Source organism: Triturus cristatus, chromosome 3_2 (assembly GCF_964204655.1).
Source record: "Triturus cristatus chromosome 3_2, aTriCri1.1, whole genome shotgun sequence".
NCBI classification, from domain to species: Eukaryota; Metazoa; Chordata; class Amphibia; order Caudata; family Salamandridae; genus Triturus; species Triturus cristatus.
Window position 1 is genome coordinate 15,291,469 of NC_140584.1, and position 16,816 is coordinate 15,308,284.

The window sequence follows — 16,816 nt, forward strand, 5'->3', positions numbered from 1 at the left end:
ACGGACCACTCCTGCATGAGGGCCATAAAACTCATCGCAACGCCCACCGAACCCGCATCTGAGAAAGTGTGTCCGTGTGGTCATTGTGTTAGCATGATAGGCACGAGCCCTGCAACAGCACAGTGTGCTGTCTTCAGCGGACGTTACCATGTCACCTCAGTGTTGGCAGTGAGCCTGGAGATGTAGCTACACACGCATCCTCCTGCATGCACAAGCAACAAAGGGAACGGGGTGTCTCACACATGTCCGTGTGCAAGAAGTGCGGTAAGTGTGTCTCTGTGTTCTGGTGTGGCCGCCACAAGGGCCGCAGCAGTCGATGTTGTAAAGTGGCATGCACCACCTCCAAACGGCAGTGTCACAGTATGATTGGAATGCCGCAGGACATGCGCGAATAGGCATTACAATGGTGTGCCGTAGGAGTGCACAGGATACAACAGCGCAGCGCACAAAGTGTGGGGGCTCGTAGGAGGGAGGAGCAGCTGTTTGGCAACGTAACACACAGTGACCCCACCCATTTGCCACGTGCTGGGCATCTCATCCATGATGACCAGGGTCGCAGACATCCCACAACACCCACGACCGGCCTTTGTACACATCCTGTATGAATGCAGCTGGAAACGTTACTGTAAGGATGAAAGGTTCTTTGTCTGAGCTATCTTGCGCTAACACATCTGCTGCTCTGAGAAGGAACTTGCAAGTGGCCAGCCCCCCCTGACAGATACGATACTATTTGCATCCGTCTCCCACACTACGCACTGCCCGATTTGAGAACAACGAGTGCACATCCCATACTCAAAAGTCCTTCGTTGTAGTTAGCGTACGTGAAATGGCCTTCACACGTACTCCTACCACAACCCTGCTCTGCACCCATTGCACACAGACCCGGCTCACAAGACTGGCACACGGCAAGCCAGTGCAGCTACAAGCAGAGCCACTGACGCATAGCAGGGCATCCCGAACACATAGTTGACTCCATTCACGTCCACCTATACCTTGCACGTCTGCTGCATATCCTGGGTGCACTGCCTTTGGCAGTGCTGCGGATCACTTACCAGCTGAGCTTCCGCATTGCAGACGTCAACAGCATTCAACCTGTATTGCAATGTTGCATGTGCCTATCCAAGTGGTGCATGGACGAGTGCCTCTCCAATGTGTGGGTAGCTGACATGGATTACGACGGGTGTGTGCACCCCCTGTTGGCCCACGACCAGGAGTGTCATGGTGATGCCCGTTTATGGCATGCATGGATGTTTGGCATACATGTTGGGAACTGGGCCTGGGAGATTGCACATGTTATAGTATGCAGTGAGCAAATTGACCCACTTCCCGATTCTGCTTTGGTGCACATTGGGTACAGTGGTTGGAGTCAGCACATCTGTCCCGGTCAACTGATGGATTACGTCGACGACTTGTCAAATATTGTGGCCAACCATCACTCATTAGAGATAGTGGCTTACGCAGCTGCACTCGCGTTCCAAGGACGAGTGACAAGGTACCTGCAACCACGATTCGATGTGCCACATTGCACGTGTCCCGCCGTATCATTGCACATTGTGCATCTGGTCACATGTCCCAAGACGACAGTGGACATGGCTGCATTGGCGTCGACTCATGTCCGAGGGGCGGACAACCAACGCTGCTTGACACTGACGTTTGTTGGTGATGGACTACCCCGAGGTGAACATGGACGTTTTCCTACGTTCCATATTCAGGCATGCTGCTGCATTTGTCTGCATATCGTGGCACTACTCTTGGCCGTACTGACACACACTTTTTTTAGAAAGTTTCCACATTTTCACTTGTCTCCAAATGTGTTGTGTCTTCATTTCTATGCCAATGTGTGTGTCACGGACTCCCTGGCTGCCTGCCATACATGAATTGCTTCCCCATCCAGACTGTGGGTTTGTACTTATGCGTTCTCATGTGCCTGTTTCGTACTGATGCATTTGGATGTTTATCCACTGCAGGCGGGTGCATTTGTGTCCTGTGTTCGATTGTGCGAATGTTTGTGTTTAGACAACATTGTTTTGGATGTTGGTGTGCTCTGCTTCCTCTGTGTGTGTGCTGCATTGTGTGTGAGATGGCCCTTCATGTGAGGTTGTGTTCACCCTTCTCCTTTTCAGGCAGTGCGGTTTTCCCTTCTGAGCTTGTTCAGTGGGGTGATGTTGGCAAGTTGTGTGACTTGTGCTCCTTGTTGGTGTGTTTCATTTTGGCCATGGTTTGTCTGTAGTTGTGCTGTACTTTATTGTGCATGTGTGCCATTGTGCCCGTGCCCCCACTCCCTGCTTATTGCTCTTCCTGGTGCTGTTGTGTCTGTAATTTTGTTACTCCACACATAAATACATGTAAAGAACAAATTAGAATAGTTCCTTGATTCTTTTATATTGCTAAACTTCTCTTTATTGGTTATTTTTGAATTTTCCATATAAACAGTTTTTTAAATATTCAAGGACACATAGAAGTCGGAAGTGCAACGTATTCTATCAACACACTTTCTAGAATATTCTACAACACGTGCAGGTTAAAAGTTCATAATTTTTTTTAAACCTAACGATATTTTTTTGCAACACTTTCTAGAACATTTAACGGCACGTGCAGGTTAAAAGTTCACGATTGTTTTAAGTTCGAACAGTGCCTTCCAAATGCAAGTAGCAGGTGTGGTTGAGTTGACCAAATTTTATCCTATGATATGTGCTCCAAGTTTAAACTGCTTTCTCTTAACCAATCACAAAGATACTTTTCCACAAAGCGAATGTGCTCCCTACTTTTAAAAAACAATGCTTTTTATCTCCCAATCAGTTATCGTTTTGAATGAGAAAAAAAGGTAGTTCCCCACCTTTAAACATATCTCTTATTCTACGAACAGACTGCATGAGCTACAGACATCTATCCATACTTTCCAGTCATACCTTCAAAATGCTAGTGTGGATCATAGGACAGAGCTATGTTTTCTGGTGCAAGAGGTATGCAGAACAGAGATGTATTGACTTAGACCTAGGTTTACAAAATGTGGACATTAAATGGTTTGGATATTGAAGTGGCACCAATTGTTGCCTTTGGTTAAAACCTGTTTGCATCTCCAACACCTTGACTTCATGATTGGGCACTGTGGTGGAAACGACCTAGGCACATTGAATGGTGTAGTTTTGTAAATGCTAATGAAAGACACCTTTCGACAATTGATGTTGTTTTTGCCTCAAACTGTCTTTGTATATTCCAATATATACCAAAGACAGAAGTGGAAATGTCAACAAAGCTGTGTCTGCATACCTCAGAGACCATAGAATGGGGTTGATCTACAACAACATACGTTTTGATATGGCTGATCTTTACAGAAGTGATGGAGTACACTTCACTGATCAGGGAAATCGAGTTTTTCTGAATAACCTGAAGCTGTGCATCCACACTTATATGTAACTCCAACTAATAAACACAAGGGCTCTTTTTAGAGCCACCCTATAAATGACTACTTAGGCCTGCTATTTTAGGGCCAGGTATTGGCAAATCCCGGATCCTCGCCAAAATGTATTCTCCACACAGCTGTGGCGCAGCGGCCAGACCATCTGACTTTGAAGCACAGAGATCTGGCTTTGATCACCGGCTCTAGCGACAGCTCAGAATAGCACCATGTGACTCTGAGCAATAGCTTTTTTAAATGCTAATTTCTAACGATAACGTCTTGAAACCTATGGTTTTTTAAATGCTATACCTATTTTTTGTAACTTATTTTCTACAGTTTAACTGTTTATAAATATTTTATTCATTAAATACCATTATATATTTTTCTGAAAATTGCACCCAAAATTTTTTTTTTAATTAAAACTGAAATATTGTTTAAGTTTTTTGTTTTATTTTTTAATTTTAATATAGTTATATTATTCTCTTTTTTTTTTAAATTTCCAATTTTTTTCAGAGTCGCGCACCCAAAGCGTACAAATTACGGTGGGTGCGCGGATTCTAGCCGCCATTTTAGAAACGTCGTGAAGGATCCGCGTACGGTGTGCGATGGCTGCGTGTTTTTCAGTTACATCATATACATTTAATATTACGTGATGTACATGATTGGTATGCGAGCAGTCCACGACTCCTGCTCCTGCGCATTCGCGACACATGCGCATTACGGTACGTGACGCTTGCGCCGTGGCGGGTCCCTCGTGACGTCATATACGTGCTGGGGCATGCTGGGTGCGCGACTCCCGCAAATTTTTTTTATGTTCTAAAATGATATGTATGTGTGTTTAATATACATATTAGGGCAAGAGACTATCTAAGATATTCATAAAAATAATATATTTGTACTCATAATAACCTTATATTATTTTTAAATATTTTTTCGCGAAGTCACGTCGTGAGCGTAGAGTGCGCGGATCTCATGTGACCTCAAAAAAAAGATTTCACTGGTCCATAACATTTCCCACTGTAACTATTGAAGGACCCCACCCATTTTAATCATTCTTGTTGGAGCATCTTTAGAAAGACATCTCTTTTCCTACAAGAACCCTTTATGCTTGTTTTTTTTATGTTTCTCAAAAAATATCAAACAAAATGCCATCTGGACAGCAGCAGCAGCAGCAGCAGGAGGAAGTATCTTCTGAAGAAGAATTATTGCAGGAGGCACCACGTCCACAGTGGCCGGAATCTGTCTTGTGGAAATTCTTCACTTTTCCAACTGGAGAGAAGAAAGTAAATGAGAGAAAGGTGACGTGCAAAATTTGTGACTTGTCAAGAGGCAGTGAAAAAAAAAATACTCTTGTGGCACTGCTTCTATGTACAAGCATCTCTGGACCACACATCCTCTCAATCTTGCTTGGGAGGAAATGAGGCGAACTGCTTTGAACCCCTCAAGTACATCTGGAGCGTCCTCAGGAATAGGGGTGGGCGGAATTTGCGAAAGCGACTTTCGCAAATTATCGCGAAAATGTTACAAATCTCCGCAAACACGCGGAAATATCGCGAAGATGCGGAAGTTTTTTTCCCGCCCGTTCGCGGTACTTTCTGCGTGGTCGCGGCTCGCCAACTTACCCATGCGGTTGCTCGCGGGCGCGGCCATCTTGTTTTCACTCTTCTTGCGGTGCATGACCGCGAGAAGAAAGACGTGATTGCGCGACGCATGACGTTACTGCGGGCGCGAACTGTCGCGAGACAGCGCTAATGGCTACCAACAATCCAACATCTCGTGGACAACGCGACCGGATCGGGAAAACTTGTCGGCGAACGCGGGGATTCAGGTAAAGCGATCGCGCGTGTGCGAGAATGTATTATTTTACAGCGTGAGCAAGAAACAAATTATCGCTAAGCTGCGGAATGCGGAAATTTTTACATTTTCGCGCTGTCCGCGGAACGCGAAAATGTCAAATTATCGCAATTTCCGCGAGCGGAACGGAAATTTAGCCCAGGCCTACTCAGGAACACCGGCAATGGACATTAGGCCAGAATTCGCCTTTCTCGAGCAACACTGCGTGAAGTGTAAGAAACTTATATGCTTCGATGAGTAGTCGGTGGATGCAGTTTGTGCTGCGCAACGCAAACATCGTTGTTAATTTTTTTGTTTTTTTGTTTTTGGAATGATAAGTAATTCCAAATGTTTCCTGTTTTATTCGTTCCTTTTTTTGTTCATTTTTTGAAAAAACACCAAAAAAAATACAAAACTGTTCAAAAAAATAAAAAAACTATAATTGCAAGGTAATGTGTGAAAGTTTGGTTGAATATATGTATACAGCATGATTGACCGAAAGAATGCATTAGTAGTGTAAGGTGAATTTATAGGTGAAGATTTATGAGGAAGTACTGCAGCATGACACTGCAAGCTCTTTAGCTGCACTGCACTGCGGCACTTCCGAAGCACAGGGATGTGACATATGTACATGAATATGTTCAAGTTCAAAGGCTTTATTTCGATAAATCAAATCATAAAAGCATCACATTAATACAAAAAGACATTTATACAAAAACAAATTTAAATTAACCATTAGTTAAAAAAAAATCCAAAACATTTTTATTTTTTTTAATTCTTTAAATATCAAGGAGAATAAATACTGAGTTAAAAATTTAAGATTTGAGGTTAATCCTTCGATTAAGAAGCAAATTAAACATTAGATGCTAGCCTTTTGACTCTAATGGACGATGTCCACGATAAAAATTTTGAAAGACCACAATCATACAGTGGCCAGGTGTCCGATGTTAAAATACGGAGTGCCTCACTTGAATGCCTAGTGCCCATACACCGACATATAGGTTTGAGCCACGCTTGCCTTGGGCGCACATAGGCCGGACAGACAAACAAGATATGTGGTACAGTCTCTACACTAGTTTGGCAAAAGGGGCAAACAGGAGTTGTCTGGGACTGGGGCTTCCAATGGGCAGTGAAGGCACGCACTGGAAGAGACACTACCCTAAACCTAAAATATAGGGCCCTATCATGAGATTTCCATACCAGATCTAGGTAGAGTTCCCGAGATGGAACATCCTTATGTCTTAGGAACTCTTCCGTTAGCCTGCCAAGAGTTGGGTCAGGACTAACTCTATTGGTAACCCAATTCCAATAGAGGGTCTTTATACTAGCTTTCGGGGGAGAGGACCGACTATCCCAGGCTTCGCTAAGACCTAGCTTACCAAGGAGATGTTTAACATCTTTAAGCCATTTTATTTTATGCCATCCCACCATTGACATTACTTCCGCTAGGCCCTTCGCATACTTAGCAAGTTCTGGGACTCGCCACAGTCTAGCCCATAGAAGCAACGGCCGGAGTTTTGCCAGATCATTGATGGGTTGGCAACCTAGGTCAAGCAACAGGGGTATCATTGGGGTACTCTGCGGAAGTGACATAATGCCCCTCAAAAATTTATTCTCAGACCTTGTCAGTGAATCTGTGTTGGATGTGCCCCAAAGCTCTGCACCGTAGAGGGCAGAACTAACTCCCTTAGCCTTATAGATGTCAATAACAGGTGCAATGGGTCGAGTCGTGGCAGATCGCTGCTCCTTATACAGCGCCCCTGTAACCCTCTTATGATTTAGCAGCATTTTATGGAGATGTGGGGTCCACTGCATGGTATCTGAGATACGGATACCTAAATAATCGAATACAGTGACCCTCTCCAGGGATACATTGTTAAGTACGGGGGATCGCCCACGTTTTTTCGGGGGATTTAGCACTAAAAACTTGGTCTTGTCTTTATTTATAACAAGGCCACGTTGGTCGCAAAAGGCCTGAAAATTATCTAGGAGGCCTTGAAGGCCTACCGGGGTCTTTGATATTAGGAGCGTGTCATCGGCGAATAAGAGGGTGGGGATTCGCTCCCCTGCCAGGGATGGTGCATCTGATGGTTTTTGTTTTGGAGTAGATGCTCAACAACCCCATTCACATATAGTGAGAAAAGGGTTGGAGCAAGAACACATCCCTAGCGGACCCCTCTCCCCACCGGTATCCTATTCGTTTTCTGCCCCTCAGTGCCCCACCTCACTTGCGCAAAGTTACCTTCATGTAGCCTCACTAGAATAGACAAGATATTAGGCGGAATCCCCATATCTGCTAACACACTCCATAGTTGTCCTCTGGGCACAAGGTCAAAGGCAGTCTTTAAATCGATAAATGCAAGATAAAGACTGCCTTTGCCTATGACAACCACTTTCCAATAAATCAACAATAGCCTGAAAGCCTGCTCTATAGTGCCGGTGCCAGCCCTAAAACCCGCTTGATAATCAGAGAGAACCTCTTATCTTTAGCCCATTGAAGGATTCTCTCAAGCAACACCTTTCCCACAACCTTCTGGGTCGAGTCTAATAAGCTTATAGGGCGATAATTAGCTGGGTCCTCCCTCTGGCCCTTTTTAAAAATGGGGACGACCTCAGCCCCCTTCCAGGATTCGGGGATAGCGGCACCTTTATCAATTGCAGTGAGTAGGGTATGAATAAGCTTCCCCCATTGCGGCAGATTAGACCGAAGCGAATCCCCAGGGATGCCATCAGGGCCAGCTGCCTTTTGGGGCACAATGCAGCTAATCGGGAATTCAACCTCCTTAGCTGTAAATGGGAATTCTGGTGTTTTCTCCAGGTAGTGTTAGGGAGCTGCAAGGAGCGGAAGTAATAGCGTTTCCTAGCTGACAAGAATACAGGCTTGAAAAATGGTCAAACCAAGTCTGCCCAGTAATATTACAAGTAATATGTCCGCTATCGGGCCTGTTCCTTGCCCTTATAGCACTCCAAAAACGACCTGCATCCCGCCCAGCACTGGCCTCTCTAAGTGTATGCCAATATGCATCCTCCCACTCTTTTTTGGCTTTTGCAACCACCCAATTATATTCTTTCCTGGCTTGCTGGATCAGGGGTTGTAACTTCACCTTAACAGCCTCAATTAGGGCATATTTCTTCTGTCTATATTTGAGTGTGTACCATCCCTGCTTCACATTGGGCCTCTGGCGCCCTGTTGCCCTACCCCCATATGTATGCGCCACGAATTGGTTACCTACCGATTTTAGAGTCTCCTGGAACAGTGACGTAACTCTAGAGGGATCAGAATGTTCTAAAGAGTACGTCTCCATCTCACTTAGCGAGGCATCCACAAGATGTCCTATAGCCTGAACTTTTGCCTCATCTAGGGCAACTTTGCGCCATTTAAGGCGCCTTCCACAATTGGATGGAATAATTATAGATGTGGACTTTAGGTTGCACGGTGAGGCTAAGCTATTATGTTTTACCCATAGATGCTTTAGGGTTAAAGACAGGATGTTGTGATCGCTATCTACAGTAGGTATTACTACCATATCTAGGACAATTCGCCAAAGAGATAAGTCAAGGAGAATGTAGTCAATCCTAGACGTATGATTCGCCCTATTGTACGTGTGGGCGCCCAAAGGATCTGAAGTAGTTCTGCCATTTAGTGCTCGTAAGCCATACTCCAGGGTCATAGCGTTCAACGGAATCGCCCTCTGTGTCCATCTTTTAATTGGTTGGATCGCTAGTATGGGGATACCCCTCTTGGAATCATCCTCAGTGACATCTAGAATGTCTTCAGCCGCAAGGGGCTCAAACGTACAGCTAAAATCCCCCGCGATCAATACTTGTGTGCCATCACAGGTATCACCAAGAGCTTTTTCCAACAGTGCTACTGTGGGGGATAAAGAGCTACCTTTGGTACCCCTGGCATATACATTAAATATGTCAAGAGACCTCCCACTGCCTGATCCTCTCAGTGAAATCCTAAGGATATCAGGTGAGATACTATGTTTTTGGATGATGCTGCAGCCCAAGGAAATGCTCACCCATATGAGGAGGCCCCCCGAAGGCCGACCCCTCCCCGATGGTGGCAAAACTGCAGGTAAAAAATACGTTGAATAGCCGACCTTATAGTTAGGTTCAAGGCTCCATGTTTCCTGAAAAATACATATAGTGTAAGACTCCACCTGGGTATTCCAGTCTGGAAGAGCTATTTTCCTGGCAATTCCTGCTATGTTCCAGCTCATAATCCTCAGATCGGGCCCAACAGCCTCCTCCTTATCCTGCGGACAGATAAAGTGATCACTAAGTGGTGTTAATGGATCACCTCCAGAATCAATTGCCATAAATAATGGCGGAAGAGCATGCGATGGAGAAGCCTTGCTCTTCCGGACAGAAGTAGCTGCTGGAAAGATGGAAGTCCCTATGGGGGTAACAGATATGTTGTTACAGTGCGATAAACCAAACCCGGAGGGAGAATTATTAACACACTCCCCCACAATTGCTATGCAATTACTGGTTGCCTCCACTCGAGATACTAACTCGAGTCTATCCCCCCTATAAATTGCCTCAGGTTGGACTGAAAACGCACAGGGATGTGACCTATGTACATGAATATGTTGCAACTCTGTGCTTCCCTCTGCACTGCTGCACAAACTGTAGCCATGCGGTGACACAGGCACCATTGCACCATGGTGCAAGGATGTCTGTGTCATGTGGAGATTGTTTTTGTGCAGGAAGGGACACCTTCCTGCACAAAAACAATCAGTAAAGGCATTTTCCTCTTTCAATGTATGCTGTAGAATGCAGCATGCATTGAAAGAGGAAAAAATGAGGAGAAATTAAAATAATTCTCTTCGTTGCGCCTTGCTACATCAACTCTAGGATGGCGCAGCTTTCACACACATCTCCAGATTTACGATTTCTCATAAATCTGGAGATGTGTCTTGTTCTATGGGTGTTGCGTGGGAACACCCACAGCAACACCTATGGGAGACCCCTTTAACGCAAAGTTCTGTTTATGAAGGGGTCGTATTTACAAGGAGAGGAAAAACCACGCAGGGTGGCTTTTCCTCTCCTTGTAAATATGAAGGAGTGCCTGGCGCCATCACTACGTTACAAAAAAGTGACGTACTGGTGGCGCAGGGTGCTTGTAAGTCTGCCCCATAAGTGCTTAGGTATTGGCAGACTGATACAATAAGAACATAGTGCTGGATGGGTGATTAAAGAATTGCATGAGACTGACAGGAGGTATCCTACGCTGCATGAGTACTACTTCAGTATTTAATGGAGTGGACCAATAGTATATATCTGCTTAGAGATTTGTAGGGATTATGCACAGAATATTTTATGTGTACTTGTGTTGGTGCCTAGGTCATTTTTTAAGAATACCACTAGTAACTGGAATGATGACAATGCTGCAAACAGAGTGAACACTTAATTTATAAGTGCTTACGTATTGGTGGAGTGATAGGATAAGTAGATAGTGGTAGATAAGTGATTAAAGAAGTGCATGGGACAGACTGGACGATTCCTACACTGCATGAGTACTAACTGGGTATTTAGAAGAGTGTATCAATAGTATGTAGCTAGTTAGAGGTCTGCTTGGATAGTGCACAAATTATTATAGATGTACTTGTGTTAGTAGCTAGGCCTTCCAAAAGCGAGAAAGGAACTGGGAATCCCGATGTGAAATTATCACCCTAGGTACACCATGAGCTCGCACTATGTGTACACTAAAATGAACAGCCAATTCCTTCACCGTCGGAAGTCCCTTAAATGCAACGAAATGCACCATCTTGGTGAATGCATCCACAAATACCAATATGGTGTTTAATCCCTGACTAGAAGGCAAGTCCACTATCAAATCTACCGTAACTGTATGCCAGGGATGTGGGGGAGTGGGCATAGGTTGGAGAAACCCTTTAGGTGATTGTCTCTCCAATTTTCCCCGCGCACAGACTCCGCAAGCTCCCATATAGGAGTGAATGTCTTTTGTCATTTGCGGCAACCAAAAGTTTCTTTTGATCTGATCTTCAGTCTTTTGTATGGCCTTATGTCCAGCTAATCTACTGTCATGATTGTTCTCTAGAATTAATTGTTAAAGCTCTTGGGTAGGCAAATATAATTTCCCTTCCCACCAGGGTAACCCATGCTGGATTTTTCTGGATGGTTCTTGTTCTGCCCAATCAGACATTTCTTTCTGTGACATTGCTCTTGCCACATTTTCCTCGATAGTTTCCTTGACTCACTGCCCCTACTATTTTATGTTCTGGAATGATTGTCTTTGGTTCTTGATTGTCTTCAAGCTTTTCCATGTCCATCCTTGACAGAGTGTCGGCCTTTCCATTCCTAGTTCCTGGTCGAAAAGTGATCACGAAGTCATAATGCGCAAAGTATAATGACCATCGAAGCTGCCTCGGAGTGAGGGTTTTAGCGGATTTCAGGAATTTCAAGTTTCGATGGTCTGTGAACACAGTCACTGTATGTCTCGCTCCCATTAAATAGTGTCTCCACTCTTTAAATGCGTCCTTGATCGCCAGTAACTCTTTTTCGGTAATGGTGTAGTTAATTTCTGCTGGTGTTAATTTCCTCGACCTATAAGCCACTGGATGGAGTTGTCCTGTCTTCTTGATTCTTTGTGAGAGAACCCCTCCAATAGCTAGATCTGAAGCATCCGTCTCCAAATAGAAGGGTTCTGTAGGGTCTGTGTGCAATAAAATTGGTGCAGTGGTAAACTCTTTTTTCAATGATCGAAAGGCTTTTTCTACTTCTTCTGACCACTCAAATGGAACTCCTTTTTTCAGCAATTGAGTAAGTGGAACCAATTTGTGCGAAAATTTGTTTACAAACCTACGGTGAATATTGGCAAAGCCAATGAAGCTTTGCAATTCTTTCCCACTGCTTGGAGATTTCCATTTCTGAACTGCCTTAACCTTCTTGGTATCCATTGTGATTCCAGATGGCGTAAGCATGAATCCAAGGAATTCCACCTCCTTTACACTGAACGCACACTTCTCCAATTTTACATACAAGTTATTTCCCTTTAACCTTTGTAGAATTTTCTTCACCTGGTCTGGATGTTCATGTTCGGTTCTGGAGTAGATCAAGATATCATCAATGTATACTATAACGCATTGATCAATATATTCGCTCAAGACACTATTGATAAAGTGCTGGAATGCTGCTGGCGCATTGCATAGTCCATAAGGCATGACCTGGTACTCGTACAATCCTAGGTTTGTTCGAAATGCTGTCTTCCACTTCTCTCCCTCTTGAACTCTGATCAAGTGGTACGCACCTGGAAGATCAAGTTTCGTATAAATCTGTGCCTCTTTTACCTGGTCCAAAAGTACGGAGATGAGGGGAAGAGGGTACCTGTTCTTGGTGGGGACCTTGTTGTTGGCTCGGTAGTCTATGCAAGTTCTCGCCTTCCTTTTTGGGTACAAAGAATAAGGGCGAGGAGACCGGAGACTGAGATGGACGGATAAAGCCGTTGGCTAAATATTTTCTGATGTACTCCTTCAGATGCTCATTTTCTTTTTCTGTTAAGGCGTACACCCGACTGCAAGGCAAATGAGCACCTGGCTCTAAATCTATTCTGCAATCAAACGGCCGATGTGGCGATAACTTCTCCGCCTCGATCTCATTGAACACTTCCTCGAACTCCTTGTATTCCGATGGTATTTTGCATGTGTGAATCACACACACTTGAAATTTCTTGTTCACTTAAAAGAGTCGCCGGTCCTGGTTCCTTAGCTCCCACTTGATGATTAAAACAAGTTTCTCTGCAGAAATCTGAATTCATTTTCACAGTTCTTGCTCCCCATTCGATACTTGGATTGTGTTCCGTTAACCACGGCAGGCCCAATATAATCTGAACTTGAGGAGCATCGATTAAGTTGAACTGGATAGTCTCTTGATGTCCTTCTTGAAATGTTAATTCCACTTGTTCCGTATGACTAGTGATTGGTCCAGAGAAAAGGTTTGTTCCATCCACAGCTCTTACCGGCTCGCTTTTTGACTTCAAAATTGCTCTTAACCCTATGCTGGCTGCATATTTGATGTCGTAGAAGTCTCCCGTTGCACCTGAATCAATCATGACTGATACCTCGGTAAGGGTGATATTTCTAAACCTTAATTCCATCGAAATCACTAGATGCGGAGATGAAGACTGTAAAGTGTTGGCTAAATGATGTTCTACTGGAGTGGTCTTATCCTCACCACCCACCAATCCAACTCCTCCTATTGGTGGTGCTTGAAGTTTTCCTTCTCCTTAGAAAACATTTTTGGCTTCTTTGGGCAAATTCTCATAAAATGTCCACTACCTCCACTACACAAGCAAAAGTTATTCTGTCGCCTCTTTTCCTTTTCTTCATTGGTCAGAGGGCCCCGTACAACTCCGATCTGCATGGGTTCTATTCCAGATTGACTGTCCGGTACTCTCGATGAGTCATTCTTAGTTCTGTTGAATCTTGGCGTATTAAATCTGAAATCTTTCCGTTTCTCACCCCTCCTCTCACTTTGACGAAAGTCGATTTCCAGAACTAAATCAATTATGGCTGAAACGTCGGTAGGTCTATTCGGAATTTGGGCTAGAACGTCTTTCAGTTCATCTTTTAGTCTACGATAGAAGACTGCAGCCCTCTTACATTCCGGCCAGTCCGTCTCTAGCACCAATTTGTTGAACTGGGCTAGGTAAGCCACAATATCCTTGTTGCCCTGCTTCAATTCTAAAAGTTTGTTGTCTGTGGCTTGTGAAATGTTTCGACTATCAAAAATCCTCAAAAATTCCTTTTTGAAGTCTTCAAAATTGTAAAGAAGAGCATCATCTTGAGTAACCAAGGGCATAGACCAAATGGCAGCATCACCACTGAGGTATGACAAAATAAAGGCCACACTGTACTGTGAGTCTGGAAAAATCGAAGGACGACACATTAAATGCAAGGAGCATTGTGTTAAAAAGATTTGAGCCTTCTGAGTGTCTCCACTGAATCTTTCTGGAGGGGCTAGAGGAATTGCCGGGGATAAAGAATGAACTACATGTGTTGTTACTCTAGAAGTGGAACCTAAGGGCTCACCTTCTGTAGCTGGGAATTTCAAACTGGGTGTTAGATTCAAACTGGAGATCTTAGCTGCCAATTCTACTGTTTCCCTTCTTGTGTCCATTACTTCTTGTCTCAAACCTCTGTTTTCCTCCCTAACAGTGGCTATTTCTTTTTGTATTAAGTGTAGGACCTCACCTAAATTCTGCAATTCTAGACCTTCAACCATTCTGTTCGGGCGCAAGTTCAATACATGGGCACTTCACTCTGTCAGGGCCACTTCTATATTTCTTGCGCAGGAACAGAGATGCCTTTTCCCGATGCCACCTCTGGGAACCACCAGCGCACCACTGAGTAAAAAATGCGCTAATGTCTCCTCAAGAGGGGGTAGGGTGATTGGATAAAATAACAAAAGAGAGAAGAGACTGCCACTGGTTGTCTGCTCCCTGGTCCAATCTTCTTTCTGCTGCACTTGCTTCTGATTGGAACGTTCAGGAGGCAAAATAATGACAATACTCATTGTTGGAAAAACCCCACTCCCACGCCTGAAGAGGTTGGTGGTAACGGGGTCTCTCCAGACATACACAGTGGTAGCTTGGCTCGAGTGGTCAGGAATCAGGCACCGTGCTAAGCATACGTCATACCCATACAATAACCATGCGTGCATCCGTTCCAAAAACGACTCTACACCGTAAAAATTATGAAAATATCTCTGTTTATCTTCTTTTTCTCTTAGTTGCTGATTAAATAAATAATAATAATACAATCACCATATACAAGGCTTTTTCTGTGGAAGGGTACGTCAAATATATACTGTCTTAATGATTCAATAAATAGGGGAGATCATAAATAATTAAGGCATAAATATAAGTGCATTACATACAGGCAATTAAATATTATGAGGCAATAAATACTGCAAGCCAATAAATATTGTGCGACAATAAATACAGTGGAACAATAAATAGGTTAAATACAATAAATACAGTGCTCTCAATAAATAATTAAAAGCTGACAGTGACACTTATAGAATCAGATCACATTTAGATTTCTATGGGCTGATTTGGCCCAGCCACAGCTTGTGGTTAGGTGGATGGCTTGAGGGTGTCTATTCCCTGGCTTGGACAAGGCTGAGGCCCAAACTGAGGTAGATAAAGGGGAGGAATTCTAGAGATCTGGCTCTCTCACTCTACACAACCCCTCTGAATTAGTCTCAGCTCACCCCTGGCACAATCAAGCTGGTTCCAGCACCTCTCTAGCCCCTAGGGTAGTCTCTCAGGATTCCACAGGGCCTTAGGCGCCCTCTATTCCACTTACTGCCCTTTTTCTGAAGCTCCGACGCCGCTGGAGTCGTGTCGACGCCGTGAGGTGGTTCCGGTTCGATGTCGGCGGCCTCGGCGCAATGTCAGTTCTTGACGACGCCGGTAGGCGGTTCTGGTTCGATGTCGGCGGCCTCGGCTCGATCTCGTCCTCCGGTTCGATGACGTCGGGCAGTCTTGGCTCGATGTCGACTTCAGGCGGCTCCGGTCCGATGGCGACCTCAGGTTCGATGACGTCGGCCGGCCTTGGCTCGATGTCGACTTCCGGCGGCTCCGGAGTGCGATCCCCACTCCCGACCTCCGGTGCTCCTCTCCTCAGGTTCCGGTGACTCCGGAGTGCGACCTCCACTCCCGACCTCCGGTGCTCCTCTCCTCAGGTTCCGGCGACTCCGGAGTGCGATCTCCACTCCCGACCTCCGGCACGCTTCACCTCGGTCTCCGGCGACTCCGGAGGGCGGACTTCACTCCCCCGTCGACGCCGCTCACTCGACCTCGGGTGACTTCCTCCTCGACCTCTGGTACTCTCTACGACCTGCGTCGGCGCCCTCTCTCGACCTCTGGCGGCTCCGGGTATGACGTCTGCTTTTCCAGTCAGCGCCGCTTCTCCACCTCGGGCTCCGGGTCTCTAGGCTTCTCGGCGTCGGACTCCAGGGAAACCAATAATCAGGTCAGGACTTTGCTGTTCTTTGCTTCTAAGGCCTGTTCCTGCTGTCCAGGTCCTTAAGATGGTTTTTCTTGCTTCTTCCCACACAGGGCTCCAGGCTGGGCTCAGTCAGCAGGGACTAGTATCAAGGGTGGGTTTATGGACCCCACTCCAGGCACAAGTTTCCACCCCTGCTGCCTCACTCCTTCCTCCTTCAGGTTTTCTGCTGCTCTCTCTTCACCAGTCAGGTGCCAACTGCCAGCTCCAACTGCCAACTCTCTGTCTTAGCTTCCCAACATTCTTAACCGCCTCCAACTGTCACAGGGCTCCAGAATGTTGCAGAAGGTTCTAGTAGGTTCCAGTGGGTTCTGATGATGTCACAGGTGGCCACCATTTTGTGCTCCAGGCCCTCAGACAGAAGTTCCAGGGGTAGATAAAATGGCTCCCTGAATCTGCAGCAACACTAAAAAGTCTGGTGGTTCCCAAAAAGGAAAAATTCTAACAGGGTTTGAGGCAAAAGTGGGACAAAATAAATAATGATGAGGAGGGACCACCCAAAGGGCTGACAGGTCTAACACGCGTCCCCCCCAGCTGAAAGTGG